This window comes from Triticum dicoccoides, chromosome 6A (assembly GCF_002162155.2).
Source record: "Triticum dicoccoides isolate Atlit2015 ecotype Zavitan chromosome 6A, WEW_v2.0, whole genome shotgun sequence".
Lineage (NCBI taxonomy): Eukaryota > Viridiplantae > Streptophyta > Magnoliopsida > Poales > Poaceae > Triticum > Triticum dicoccoides.
This window is the reverse complement of record NC_041390.1, coordinates 124,627,004-124,640,833: the sequence shown is the minus strand read 5'-3', so window position 1 is coordinate 124,640,833 and position 13,830 is coordinate 124,627,004.

The window sequence follows — 13,830 nt, the reverse complement described above, 5'->3', positions numbered from 1 at the left end:
AAGGGGGAAAACTGCTCCTGCAGTGCCATGGGGGCTGTAACCTCAAACGGGGCATTGACCATCTTAGTATCTGGGGTCGCCTCAGTGGTTGCCTCCATCTTCTTGGATCTCTCTGTCTCGTGGGGATCAGCCTCCCGCGTCTGCTCCAATATCGGCAGATCTTTGCCTGGTTCTCCTTGGTCCATCATGAAACTGAAGAATACTAGGAGTCCACTGAAAGGAAAACAGAATCGCAATGACAATGAAACAAAAAAGAGAATGAGGATCTGTTACTGCTTTGCAAAAGTTCTTTTTTTCCTCTGAACGAAAATGTACCAACATCACGGATCCGCTTACCTTCCCTTCGTTCGGAGAGAAGAACAGTGGCAGATGCAAGTGTTGACTTTCTTGAAGATGGTGAGGGAGAAGGGGATTCAGCGAAGAGTGAAATGATGGTTGCTTCGTCCATCAAACTTAGACTGCGGGGAGGTGGGGTTTTGTGATACGACGGCTCGTTACTGCCGCACTACGACCGGGGTGACTCTTCGCCTGCATACAGCCTTCTAATTTGCTGGATGGCATTTGGGCCCGCGCGCTGCATGGCCCGCATGTCGGTGAACAAAAGTATAACAGCATTCAGTAGAGGGAGACGTTTCAATGACCTACGAGGATCCAGAAGTGGTAGAGTGTCTCCACTATACTAGTAGTAATTGTTTTTCTGGGTAGCTATAGAGTGTCTCCACTGTACTAGTAGTAATTGTTTCTCGGGACCCAAGACAAAACAGACCATCCACACTAGTAAATAGTAAAATCAATTCAAAAACATGGGTTCTCTTCTTCCTCCTCGCTCCCACCCACCTCACGTCAGCTCGCTCCACTCATACCCCCAAATTCCTCACCTCACTCCTACAGAAAAGCCCAGCTCCCCTTCTTCTTCGCTCGCACTACAACTAGGCTCGTCATTCATTACTCTGCTCAAATCCGTGAGCGCGACGCGACGCCCTCGAGGAAAATGGAGCCGGCTGACCCTAGCGCCAAGAAGATGAGGCTCCCGCCAGCGGCGACGCCTGTTGTAGATCCCGCACCCGGCAGCGCGGGGAGAAGCGGTGAGCCCGCCCCCACCAGATCCCAAGAACCTGTAGAATCTCGGGCGGACCGCATCAGCGATCTCCCGAACACCATCCTTGGGGAGACCATCTCGCTTCCCCCCACCAAGGATTACTGCTGCACCCAAGTCCTCTCAATTCGGTGGCACCCTCTATGGCGCGCCGTTCCCCTTAATCTCGACTGTCGTCAGCTATCTCTCTTCAAAGATTTTGAAATCCCCAGAGCCATCATCTTCTCCCACCAGGGCTCCGTTCAAAGCCTCTACATCCCGTCATGCTACCTGAGCAAGCATACCATGCCCTGTTCGGTGGACGCCTGGGTGGAATCCCCTGAATTCACAGAACTACAGCTGCTTGAGTTCTACTATTCCCCTGGAAATCACATACCACATACTGAACGCCATGAACTTGTGCCCTCAGCACCGATGTCCATCTCGGGGTTTTCGTCCTCTCTCCACACCGCCACCTTTGTGTAGTGCTACCTACCAGACAATCTGGTACTAAACGTTCGACTCCCATTTCTCAAGAAACTTTCACTTGTGCGGGTTCATATATCGGAGGCATCATTGCACAACATCATCCACTCCAGTTGCCCTGCGCTGGAGTGCTTGGTGTTTGTTTTCACAGTTAGAATCGGTTGTCTCCAAATAAAGTCACCTAACCTTGTAAGAATTGGAATTTCTTTTGACGGAAGGCAGCTCATCATCCAAGATGCCCCTTCACTTCAAAGGTTGATCCTTGATTCTAGTTATTCACCGTTGCAAATAACCGTCCTCTCTGCGCCTAAACTGGAGACCTTGGGTGTAATACATGATCTCTGTGCTCATTTCAATATGGTGTTTGGCTCCACAGTTCTTCAGGTACTTTATATTATCATCTACACTTGTAACCATAAGCTGCATTTTAAATTTCTGCGCATAATTCATATATCATCTTGGAGTACACATTTTGTACTAATATTATGTTCTATGATCAATGAAGAGTTTCTCCATGGATGGCCTATCAATGGTGCGGGATTCTGTTAAGATCTTATATATCCAAATGAATAGTTTTGATCTGAACAAGATTATTGGCTTGCTGCAATGCTTTCCATGTCTGGAGAAGTTGTATATAAAGGTGATAATTTCACGCACATTGGAAGCCCGCAAATAGTGTACTAGAATTAACCGTTCAGCTGTTGCTCTTTCGACACTCTTCTTTTATACCTTAACTGTTTTCAATCTTCATGTCTATTTAGGCAACAGGACGGGGTAAGAAAGTTATAACCAATCGGTGGATTCGTAAGCATCAGGATTTTCTCACTTCTCATGAGTTCGAATGAAAACAATAACGCTAGAACGATATGTAGCCAACCATGCAACCACAAGATTTGTCACATTCTTCCTTCTGAATGCGAGGTTACTATTGTCCATCAGGCTTAAGTTTATCAGCAGCATGGTTTTGACAGATGGGTATGTCGAAGAGCAAAATAAAGGAGTTTCAGGTGGGCAAAAGAGCTTCTGAACGTGTCGGGCTTCTATCTACAACATATTGTGGTCATAATCCAGTAAATTTTATGACCCAGGATGTTCATTCTATGGACCTGACCGATCCATTTGACTGTGACTGCCGAAAACAGTGCTGGTGTTAGATGTTGTCGCCCTTTTCAATCTGGTTTTTTGTAAACCTGATGAACAATTAACCCTCGTGCTTTTGTATAGTTTGTAAGCTAGAGTTAGATGTTCCTGCCCTTTTCAACTCGGCTGTGACTGTCATATTTTCTTTGAAACAAGGCAAATGGCTTGCCATTCGTTTAATTTAGTGTAAAACATTGTAACAAATCCAAACCAAGGGAAATAACATCACTCTTGCCGGCTGCTTGAGCTCACTGTGCATTACAGAAGCCAAGTGATTAGCCCCCACCAGCACCCACAAACTTATTTTGAACTAGCACATCAAATGGGCTGTAAATTCTCATAGGAAAGGCTGCATGACCGTGACAGATTTGGATTCTAACATTTGGGACCCACGAGGAAATAGCCTATCCAAGGTGGTGTCGACTTACTAGCCAGTCAACAAACGATTCTGCCTACCAGCCGTTGGATTGACATCCAACATCTGTCGTCTATCTTCTATCTCTTGTCTTCTTCTTCCTCCAATTGCCCAAACCAAACCACCCCGTCGGCTCTGCCTGCTCCCGCCTCCCATGGCTGGCTGCGCCTCCGCCGCCCTACCGTACGTACCCTCCAAGGTTGGCCAGTCCCTCCCTCTATTCCCCCACACATCCTATTATTCTCCGGCGATGTCAGCCCCAACACGCACCCGCGCCCGAACCAGTCAACCCTCATACTCCCCTCCGCCTGTGACTGGACCGGCGCATCTTCAACGGCTCCTGTTCGTTCTGTCCGAGGCCTCGCCTTCGTCCTCCGCCTTGCGGCCCTGGTTCGCTCGCCATGCGTGGTGCGCCGCCCTCTTGCGTTGTCAACGTCGTCAACAACCGAGAGGAACAAGGAGATGACTGTACATAGAGAGGATGATAGTAGGGATCCACCAGCGTCATGGCCGTACGCAAGCAAGTGCCTCTATAGTACAAGCCCAAAAATATGGTTCCTCCTAATTGGTTGGACATATGGGGCTCACGCCATTGTCAACGTAGTCAATAAACGAGAGAATTACACTACGAGCGGCTGACACCAGGGACCCAGCAACTCGCGTGGTTTTTTTAGGAACAAGCAGTTGTTATTTATACTAGTTTTAGCGACGGATCAGGGTAACAACGGGGCTATGCGGGGGCTGTGGCCCGTCTAGCCAGGGTTTTGTTTATGTTTACCACATCATGAGCCCAGTTGTGTTTTTTTCTTGCCGAAAATGGCTAGCCCAGTTCTATTTTTTTAAGAAATATCGAAACAAGGCCTACTTGCTTTATCGGCCCTGCTAGGCTGCAAATCTTTCAAGACAAGGAGAGTTTCATTCGGTTTGCCCAGAAATGGGCTCTACATTTTTTAAACACATCAAACCGGGAATTAGTTTCAATTTTTTTTCATTACAAGATCTTAAATTCCATTGATTTTTATGCGTGGACAATTATTTGGATTTTATATTTATATAAATTATTTTTCAAAATAGTTTGAATGTGAATCGATATTTCTGGATTAAAAACAGTTGACCGCACAGAAATATGCAAGATTTCGTATACTTTTTAATCGTGGACACAATATGGGGTGTGATGCTAACAAAAAGAAGATGGGCTCCAAAAAAATTCTTATGACTTAGCAAATGGGCTATACATTATTAGAAATAATGGCAGATGGGATGTATGCTGTTTTCCACAGATTTGGGGCTGACTTGTGCGCCTACTACAGGTTGACGCGTATGCTTTCATAAAAAAAGGTTGACGCACACGCAACACCCTATCAACTTAGTCAACACACGAGAGCAGTGACTGTTGGATGTCCATCCAACGGCTGTCGTGCTTCTTCAATCTCTGCTCTTCATGCTCAAGCCGCTCAAACAAGCGCCAATGGGATGTATGCTGTTTTCCATAGATTTGGGGCTGACTTGTGCGCCTACTACAGGTTGACGCGTATGCTTTCATAAAAAAAGGTTGACGCACACGCAACAACCTATCAACTTAGTCAACACACGAGAGCAGTGACTGTTGGATGTCCATCCAACGGCTGTCGTGCTTCTTCAATCTCTGCTCTTCATGCTCAAGCCGCTCAAACAAGCGCCGGCGGGACTGCCTGCTCCCTCCTCCCGTGGCCGGCTATGCTGCCGCGTAGGCCTCACGGCCCCACCATACTCCCATCGCTGGCCTAGCCATCCCTCTACTCACCCACACATGCTGTTATTATCCAGTGATGGCAGACCAACCAGTAAACCCTCGTACTCCTCCGCGTGAGAAACAACTGCCGAGTATTCCCTGGCTCCGTGTCGTTCCCTTCCTAGGCCTCGCTGTCGTCCACCGCCCTGGTGCTCTTGGCGCGGCCTGGTCAACGTGGTCATTGAACGACATCCATCGGAATTGGACTATACGTGGAGAGGCTGACAGCTGGGTCCACGGCCGCACGCAAGGAAAGCCTCCTTATTACGCGCAAAATAATGATTCCTCCACCTGACAGCTAGGACCCACAGGAAGTGCCTCTGTATTTCATGAAAAAAACGCCCCCCCCCCCCGCTGACCGGTCGGACCCACCAGCTATATCTTCGCAGGCAAGGAAGTGCCTCCTTATTACGCCCAAAAAAATGAATACCCCCTGCTAGCTGGGACCCACCATATTGTTGGGCTGACTTGTGGGCCTACTAAACTGACAGGGACGGAGAGCTTTGTCAACTTAGTCAATACTCCAGTGACCATATGATGTCCATCCAACGGCCATAGTGCTTCTTCAACCTCTGGTCTTCTTGCTCCTGCCGCCCAAAGCAGCGCCGGTCGTGCTGCCTGCTCCTGCCTCCCGTGGGCGGCTGTGCTACCGCGGAGGCCTCACCGCCCCCATACTACTCCCACCATCGGCCAGGCCATCCCTCCACTCACCCACACCCCCTGTTATTCTGCCGCGACGGCAGCCTCACACCGTAGCTGAACCAGTGAACGCTCGTACTCCTCTCCACGTATCCACTGCCGCGTCTTGCACGGCTCCACGTCGTCCCCTTCCTAGGCCTCACCGTCGTCCACTGCCGTGGTGCTCTCGGCGCGGCGTGGTCAATGTGGTCAACGACCGACTTCCATCGGAAGAGTACTGTACATGGAAAGGCTGACAGCTGGGTCCACGGCAGCTGCAAGGAAGTGCCTCCTTATTACGCGGAAAAATAATTATTCCTCCACCTGACAGCGGGGACCCACCGGACGGGCCACCAGTATTTTGCGAAAAAAAATCATTTCCCCCTGACTGCTCGGACCCACCGGACGGTCCACCGTATTTCACGAAAAAATGTTCCCCCCGCTATTAGCTCGGACCCATCGGAAGTGCCTCCTTATTACGCACAAAAAAATGAATACTCCCCCGGCTAGTTGGGACCCACCTTGCTGGGAGGCTGACTTGTGGGCCTACTAAGTTGACGGGGACGAAGGTCTTTGTCAACTTAGTCAATATGAACGATTCTAGCTCCAGTGACCGTACGATGTCCATCCAACGGCCGTGGTGCTTCTTCAACCTCTGGTCTTCTTGCTCCAGCCGCCCAAAGCAGCACCGGTCGTGTCGCATGCTCTTGCCTCCCGTGGTCGGCTGTGTTGCCGCAGAGGCCTCGCCGCCCCCTACTATTCCCACCGCTGGCCAGGCCCTGCGGCGACGGCAGCCTCACACCGCAGCCGAATCAGTGAACCCTCATAGTCCTCTCCGCGCGGGCTTCCGCTGCCGCGCCATCCCCTTCCTAGGCCTCGCCGTCGTCCACCGCCATGGTGCTCTCCGCGCAGCATGGTCAATGTGGTCAAGGAATGACTTCCATCGGAAGAGTACTGTACGTGGAGAGGCTAACAGCTGGGTCCACGGCCACAGCCCAGTTTTTTTGTGATTTGCCAAGTAAGTCGATTTGTCAGGCCTGTTGGGCTGCAATTCTTTCAAGATGGGGAGAGCTTTCATTTGGCTGGCCAAGAAAATGGCCCATTAGTAATGAGAAATGGGTTGTACATTTTTAAAACACATCAAACCGGCAATTAGTTTCAAATATCTTTTTTTTATTTCAAGATTTTAAATTACATTAATTTTTATGCGTGGAGAATTTGTTGGATTTTATATTGATATACATTTATTTTTAAAATTAGTTTGAATGTGAGTCGAAATTTCGGGATTAAAAACAGTTCAGACGGCACCGAAATATGCAAAATTTCGTATAATTTTTTAACAGTTGCCACAATATGGGCTGTAATGCTAACAAAAAGAATACGGGCTCCAACAAAAACCTTAAGAATTAGCAAATGGGTTGTAAATTATTAGAAATAATGGCAGATGGGCTATATGCTGTTTTCCATCCAACGGTCGTCGTGCTTCTCCAATCTCTGCTCTTCCTGCTCCAGCTGCTCAAAAAAGCACTGGAGGGACTGCCTGCTCCCTCCACCTCGCAGCCGGCTATGCTGCAGCGCAGGCCTCACCGCCCGACCATACTCCCATTGCTGGCCTAGCCATCCCTCTACTCACCCACACCTGCTGTTATTCTCCGGCGACGGCAGACAAACCGGTAAACCCTCATACAGTCTTACTCCCCTCTGCGTGGGAAACCCTGCCTCCGTGTCATCCCCTTCCTAGGCCTCGCCGTCGTCCACCGCCCCGGTGCTCTCGGCACGGCCTGGTTAACATGGTCAACGACAGACATGCATCTGAAGTGGACTTTACATGGAGAGGCCAACAGCTGGGTCCACGGCCGCACGCAAGGAAATGCCTCCTTATTACACGCAAAATAATGATTCCTCCACCTGACATCGGGGACCCACCGAAAGGGCCTCTATATTTCGTTAAAAAAACGTTACCTTTGCTGACAGCTCGGACCCACCAGCTATATCTTCGCACGCAAGGAAGTGCCTCCTTATTACGCACAAAAAAATGAATACTCCCCCTGTTAGCTGGGACCCAATATAGTGGTAGGCTGACTTGTGGGCCTACTAAGTTGACGGGGACGAAGGGCTTTGTCAAGTTAGTAAATATGCACGATTCTAGCTCTAGTGACCGTACGATGTCCATCCAACGGCCGTAGTGCTTCTTCAACTTCTGGTCTTCTTGCTCCAGCCACCCAAACAAGCACCGGTGGTGCCTCGTGCTCATGCCTCCCATGGCCGGCTACGATGCGGCGGAGGCCTCACCGCCCCCTACTACTCCGACCGCTGGCCAGGCCATCCCCCTACTCACCCACACCCCCTGTATTCTGTGGAGACGGCAGCCTCACACCGCAGCGAACCAGTGAACCCTCATACTCCTCTACGCGTGGGCATCCACTGCCGCATCTTCCCCCGGCTCCGCGTCGTCCCCTTCCTAGGCCTCACTGTCGTCCACCGCCCTGGTGCTCTCGGCGCGGCGTGGTTAACGTGGTCAAGGAACGACTTCCATCGGACGTGGAATGTATGTGGAGAGGCTGACAGCTGGGTCCATGGCCACAGCAAGGTAGTGCCTCCTTATTATGTGCAAAATAATTATTCCTCCACCTGACAGCGGGACCCACCGGATGGGCCACCATATTTCACCCCCCTAACTGCTGGGACCCACCAGCTACATCTTCGCAGGCAAGGAAGTGCCTGACAGTCGGGACCCACCTGGTCGAAGCGTACGTAGCGTTGTCATTCTGGTCGCGAACGTGTACGTACATACTGGTCGATGTAGAGGCAAGCATGTGTCGTAGTAGAGTCGCGCACGTAGCATGTACACGTACGTACAGCGGCCAGGGTGCAAGAAAGAAAATACGACCATGTATATGTACATACGGGCGGGGTCTCGAACGCCTACTCGCGCATACGTACGGCGAGGGGTCGTGTACATTGCTGGGTCGGAATGGAGAAACAGCATCGTCGTCGTGTTCATGGGGAGGCAACAGAATGCGTTGTGTTCATGGGGAGGCAACGGAATGCATCGTGTTCATCGGGAGGGCTTGGACGGAACAGGCGATGGAAACGAGGCCTGGCGTACCGCAGAATGGAGGAAACGGCCTCGTGTTCGACCGGCCACGTTCGAAATGGGATCCTGTTCATTGGGAGGGTTTTGGCGTACCGCAAAACGGAGGAAACGGACCTCCTACGGTCGAAACAGGGGTCCTGTTGATCGGGAGTGGTGTGGCGTACCGCAAAATAGACGAAACAGACTTGTGTTGGAGCGCTACGGTTGAAACGGGGGTCCTGTTCATCGGGAGAGGTGTGGCGTACCGCAAAACGGGACTCCACGGGATACTGTTCATCTCCACCGTCGACCCCCTCCAGCCTCCACGAGCTACTGTTCATCCACCGTCGAGCTCCTCCAGCCTCCACCTACGACTGTTCATCCACGGGCTCCTGTTCATCCAGCCTCCACCGCGTGCTACTCCACCGGCTACTGTTCAACCAGCCCTCTCCATGGGCTCCTGTTCAACCACCCCTCCACGGGCTACTGTTCATCCTGCCCTCCACCGTCTATTGTTCGTCCTGCCCTCTACAGGGTGGTCCTGTTCATCCATCCCTCCTCGGGGTCCTGTTCATCAAGCCCCAACTGGCTCGATCGATCGGGGTCCTGTTCATCCAGAGACAACACCACGGGGTCCTGTTCATCCACCCCCACTGCGAACTGTTCATCCAAACCCCCCCTGCAACGCTCACTGTTCATCCAGAGGCAGCATCAATCGGCTTCACTTAGCAGCAGAAGCGAAGGAATCGCTCGATCGGGTTCAGTTAACAGCCATCGATCGATCGCTCGGGTTCAGTAATGCGTAGCCTGCAGTGCAATCGCTCGGGTTCAGTTAGAGCCCACCACCTCGCTCAGGTTCTGTTAGAGCCAATGCCTCGGACACACACACGCGCGTACGTGTACGAGAGAAACGCGCATCGCTCGGCCCCCGACCTCCCACCGTAACCGGGAACTCCCCGAAATTTTCCTCCCCCTCGCTTCTACCACGGTTTTTTCCGTCATGGACGGCCCAAAGAATGTCATGCAGCTACGTCTCCGGCCCGCCCAGGATGAAAATCCCATTTTCTGTCATGATTTTTTGTCATAGAAGTAGGAGCCCACCACATCTATGATGATACCGGGTTTTGTCACAGTTATCGTCATAGAAGTGTCATATGTATGACAGAAAAAAATTTCGTTCGGCCCAAAGTGTCACGGATGTGTCTTTTTTTTGTAGTGACCGCTAGTGCCACTGTTTTTTTATATATCGAAAGAGGGGGTTGCCGGTGATTTCATTTAAGAAACCCAACCATAGAGAATCATTATCCGACAACATCTCAGTGTAAACGAGCAGCTATGCAACTACTACTAGAACGGACTGAGTACTAGCAGGAGACAGGTTCGCCACATAAGCTAGGCAGGTAGGGGGACGCAGCACCAGCTCGACCATGTTTGGATTACAACCCAAATGCTACCACAGAAACATCAGGGGGGAGATAGGGACTGAAAGAGCCAGCTTCAGCATCCCAGTCTAAGCACCCTCGGCCTTCATTCTTGAGATGCACGATACACCTCATTTGCCACCTGCTCGACCCTAGTGTCACTAATAAAATGAAGTAATAATATAGTTAAAATAGAGCGAGTGTCCTCTCTATCATTTCATTTCCAATGTAGATAAAGAAAGTGCTTCTCTTTGTTAATGTATGTTTCATCAACTAGTCCCATTGTTAATGTTTAAGCGTTTCTGCAAACTGGGGTGCTTAATTTTAGTTAACCTGCACAAAAAATGAGATTTGAATGTCTCAAGGCCCTCCTTGTACTACCGCTATACACTGATGTTCCTCACTGGCACAAGGTGTATCGGGGAGACTTGGGTCGATTTCCAGTGTGATGTAATATTTTCTTCTATTTATTAGTGTATGTTTCATCAACTAGTGCCACTATAATGCAATCACGCCTTTTCATTATCTGTGCAAACAAGGTTATTCAGGTGCATTTTGGTGGAACTGCACAAATGTACGGATGTAACCGATATATATGCAGAGTGCGAGGTGCCAAGTAAAAATTACCGACACCAACCCTGCTCCAGCTAAGCATTGGCATCCACCACCATCAGTGGGATGTGTGGCGCTCACTGTGGACGGATCTTTCTCGGCAGCAAATCCTCTAACCAAATACTAGTAGCTTAGACTTAAAAAAATACTAGTAGCTTATATTGGCAGTTTTCTAGGGGTGTACTCTTTTCCAAAATAAGCACCAATCTATTTTTCTTTATTTGTACACAGTGTCACAACTTTGACCCAAAGGTCCAGAGCTATTTTAGGGTGATTGGCGTAGTACTCGGAGACTGATTGTAAGCATGATTTTTATTAGTTGTCACGCTGATTGTAAGCATGAGCAGATGGAAGATTAGGTTAGTGCGAAGCTTACCTTAAACCCTACCGACGCCGTTGAAATGAGGCGAGCATCGAGGGAACCGTGGAGAACGGCGGGGAAGCGATGTCGCGCCATCCGGCCTCCTCTTACGGTGGGAGAACGAATACTCCTGTGGTTACGGCTGGCTCTGCACCCTCACGAATGGCACACCGTACTCGATCGATTCGTTATCCTCTGGGTGCTCGACCTTCGACCTGTACGCCCACCACCTTCGCCTGAATTTCGCCTCGGGTGAATCTGTCTACTCCATCGCCCAGAGGAGATACTCGATGAACTCGAAGGACTGCGGCGTGACTGCCGCCGAGGAGTACATCGCCGCCCTCATCACCGTCGTCTCGCTCTTTCTCATATATTTCCACATGGCCCTCACCGTCCTTAAAATCTCCCACTGATTATCAAACCAAGTAAGGATCTCCTTCAACCTGGCTAACTTTGCTTGGTCGCCGCCGGCGATCTGCCTGATTCGCTGTTGCATCCCCTCCATAAATGTCCTTTTGAGTGGTCCAATGCTAGCTTTGGAAGATGGGAGGAGAGACGGTGGTCTTGCAATAGAGAAGAGGGAGAGGCGAGATGGTGGTTTTGGAATGGAGATGATGGAGAGGAGAGGGGGTGGTTTTGAAATGAAGAGGGAGAGGCGAGACGGTCGTTTTGGAATGGAGATGATGGAGAGGAGAGGGGGGGTTTGAAATGAATAGGGAGAGGCGAGATGATAGTTTTGGAATGGACATGATGGAGAGGAGAGGTTCCCCTGCCTTTCGGTCACTGACAGGTGATTCTCAGAGAAGAAACTGCAAGTTTCAGTTTTAGATAAGAAACTCCAAGTTCAGTTTCAGATAAGAAACTGCAACTTCCAGAGGCAGAGCATTTATATTAACACGGCCTTTTCAAACAGTGTTAACATCATGCTGGAAGTTTTATTCATGGTCGAAACTGGAACTACCAGCCAGTTAACATCATGCTGATCAACATTCATGCATAGCCCATCTTCATATGATGCAGAGTCAAAAAGATATGCTATTTTCAAGATGCCCACACAATTTTGAGTGTGCGAAAAACAGAGAAAATGAGGGACGATGTTTTGGCAATTGTTGGATGTGGTGTGCGTAGATGACAATTGGGACCCAAATGTCAATACAGGCAGAGGCAAAAAAATTTGAGATATTTTCTCTTCACAGGTAGAATCGAACCCGGGCGGAACAGCTTTCGTGTAGTGTCACTCAGCCACTAGGCTAGTTCAGTTGTTTCGTTACTAATAAGGCACTTCCTCAGGTGGTCGGATCTTCTCCTGCGCCTTTGTGCGCTCACCGCGACGCCGCTGTCTGCCGTTGTGAACATGCTGAACAAACGAGAGGAATCTGGAGAGGATTGTATGTGGAGAGGCGGACAGTCGGGACCCTCCAGGTCTATGGCCGTAAGCAAGCAAGTGCCTCATCGAAAAAAATACTTCCTCCTAATGCTATACTGACATTGGGGCCCACGTGTTTGTCAACATAGTTACATTTTTAGGTGCTTCAACGTAGTTACTATAGGAGATAAATTCACAACGAAGCCGGGGAGTTGGCAGGTATCATTTATTATCACAGGGGCAGCAAGTATCAGCTGGGTTTTGGGCTGCCCCGTCTAGGCTTTCCTTTTTAACATGCGCAGCCCACGACCTCGGATGGGAGATCCATAGGCCTGTTTGTATTTTCTTGAGGGCCGTCATGTATCGACCGGCCTATGGACCTCCCATCCGAGGTTTTCTTTTTCCTGAAACATTGGCAGCCCAATTTATGTATTCTTTTGAAGAAAACACAGAGGTTTGTTTTATTTTTCTATATAAGAATAGGAACGCCTGGTCCTACTTATGTTTACCTTCTAACTATATTTTATATATTTAAATTATTTTATATGTTATTATATATTATTGTTATTGTCATCATATATTTAACAGATAGTTACATATGTAAGAAAACAATATCCCACATCTTATTAACTTATAAAAATAATTTCTTAAGAATAAAATCCTAGATTTTTTTTGGCAACGAAAATCCTAGTGATTGTGTACAAAAGCTTGGTAAGATTTAAGGGCCAATGTAATAATAAATCACTTGTTATTTATATATATATAACAAAATGCGCAGCCCCTGTTTATTTTTTGATAACATTGTTGCGCCCACCCCAACATTATAATTAGAATAGGTCCAACAAAATCGTGTATTTCGAGAAAGTGCAAATGGCCTGTAATTTTTTAGGAAAAACATAAATGGGCCGCATGGACGCTACATTATTTGTTCACCTAGCCCAGCTAATGGACTGTAATTCAAAAAAAAGAGATCAAATGGACTGTAAATTCTACGCCGCAAAAAAGACTGTAAATTCTGAATAAATGGGTTGAATACGTGCCACATTTTTGGAGGTTGAAATGTGGGCCAATAGGTCGAAGCCAACGCAAGTCGTTGTCAACTTAGTCAACAAATGATTCTAACATCATTAGCCGTTGGATTTACATCCAACGACCGGCATCCATCTTCAATCTCTCGTCTTCTTCCTCCAGCGCCGCCGGGACCGCCTGCTCCCGCCTCCTGCTGCTAGCAGCTCTGCTTAGCACGCTTCGCTGTGAAGCGCTACTCCACCGTTGGCCAGGCCATACCTCCACCCCTCCACACCTCCTGTTCTTCTCCACCGACTGCCGAACCACACCGCACCAGAACCAGTTAACCCTCGTACACCTCTCCGTCTGCAACTCTACTCCCGCGTCTTCGCATCTCCGGCTCGTTGCTGTCCGGGGCCTC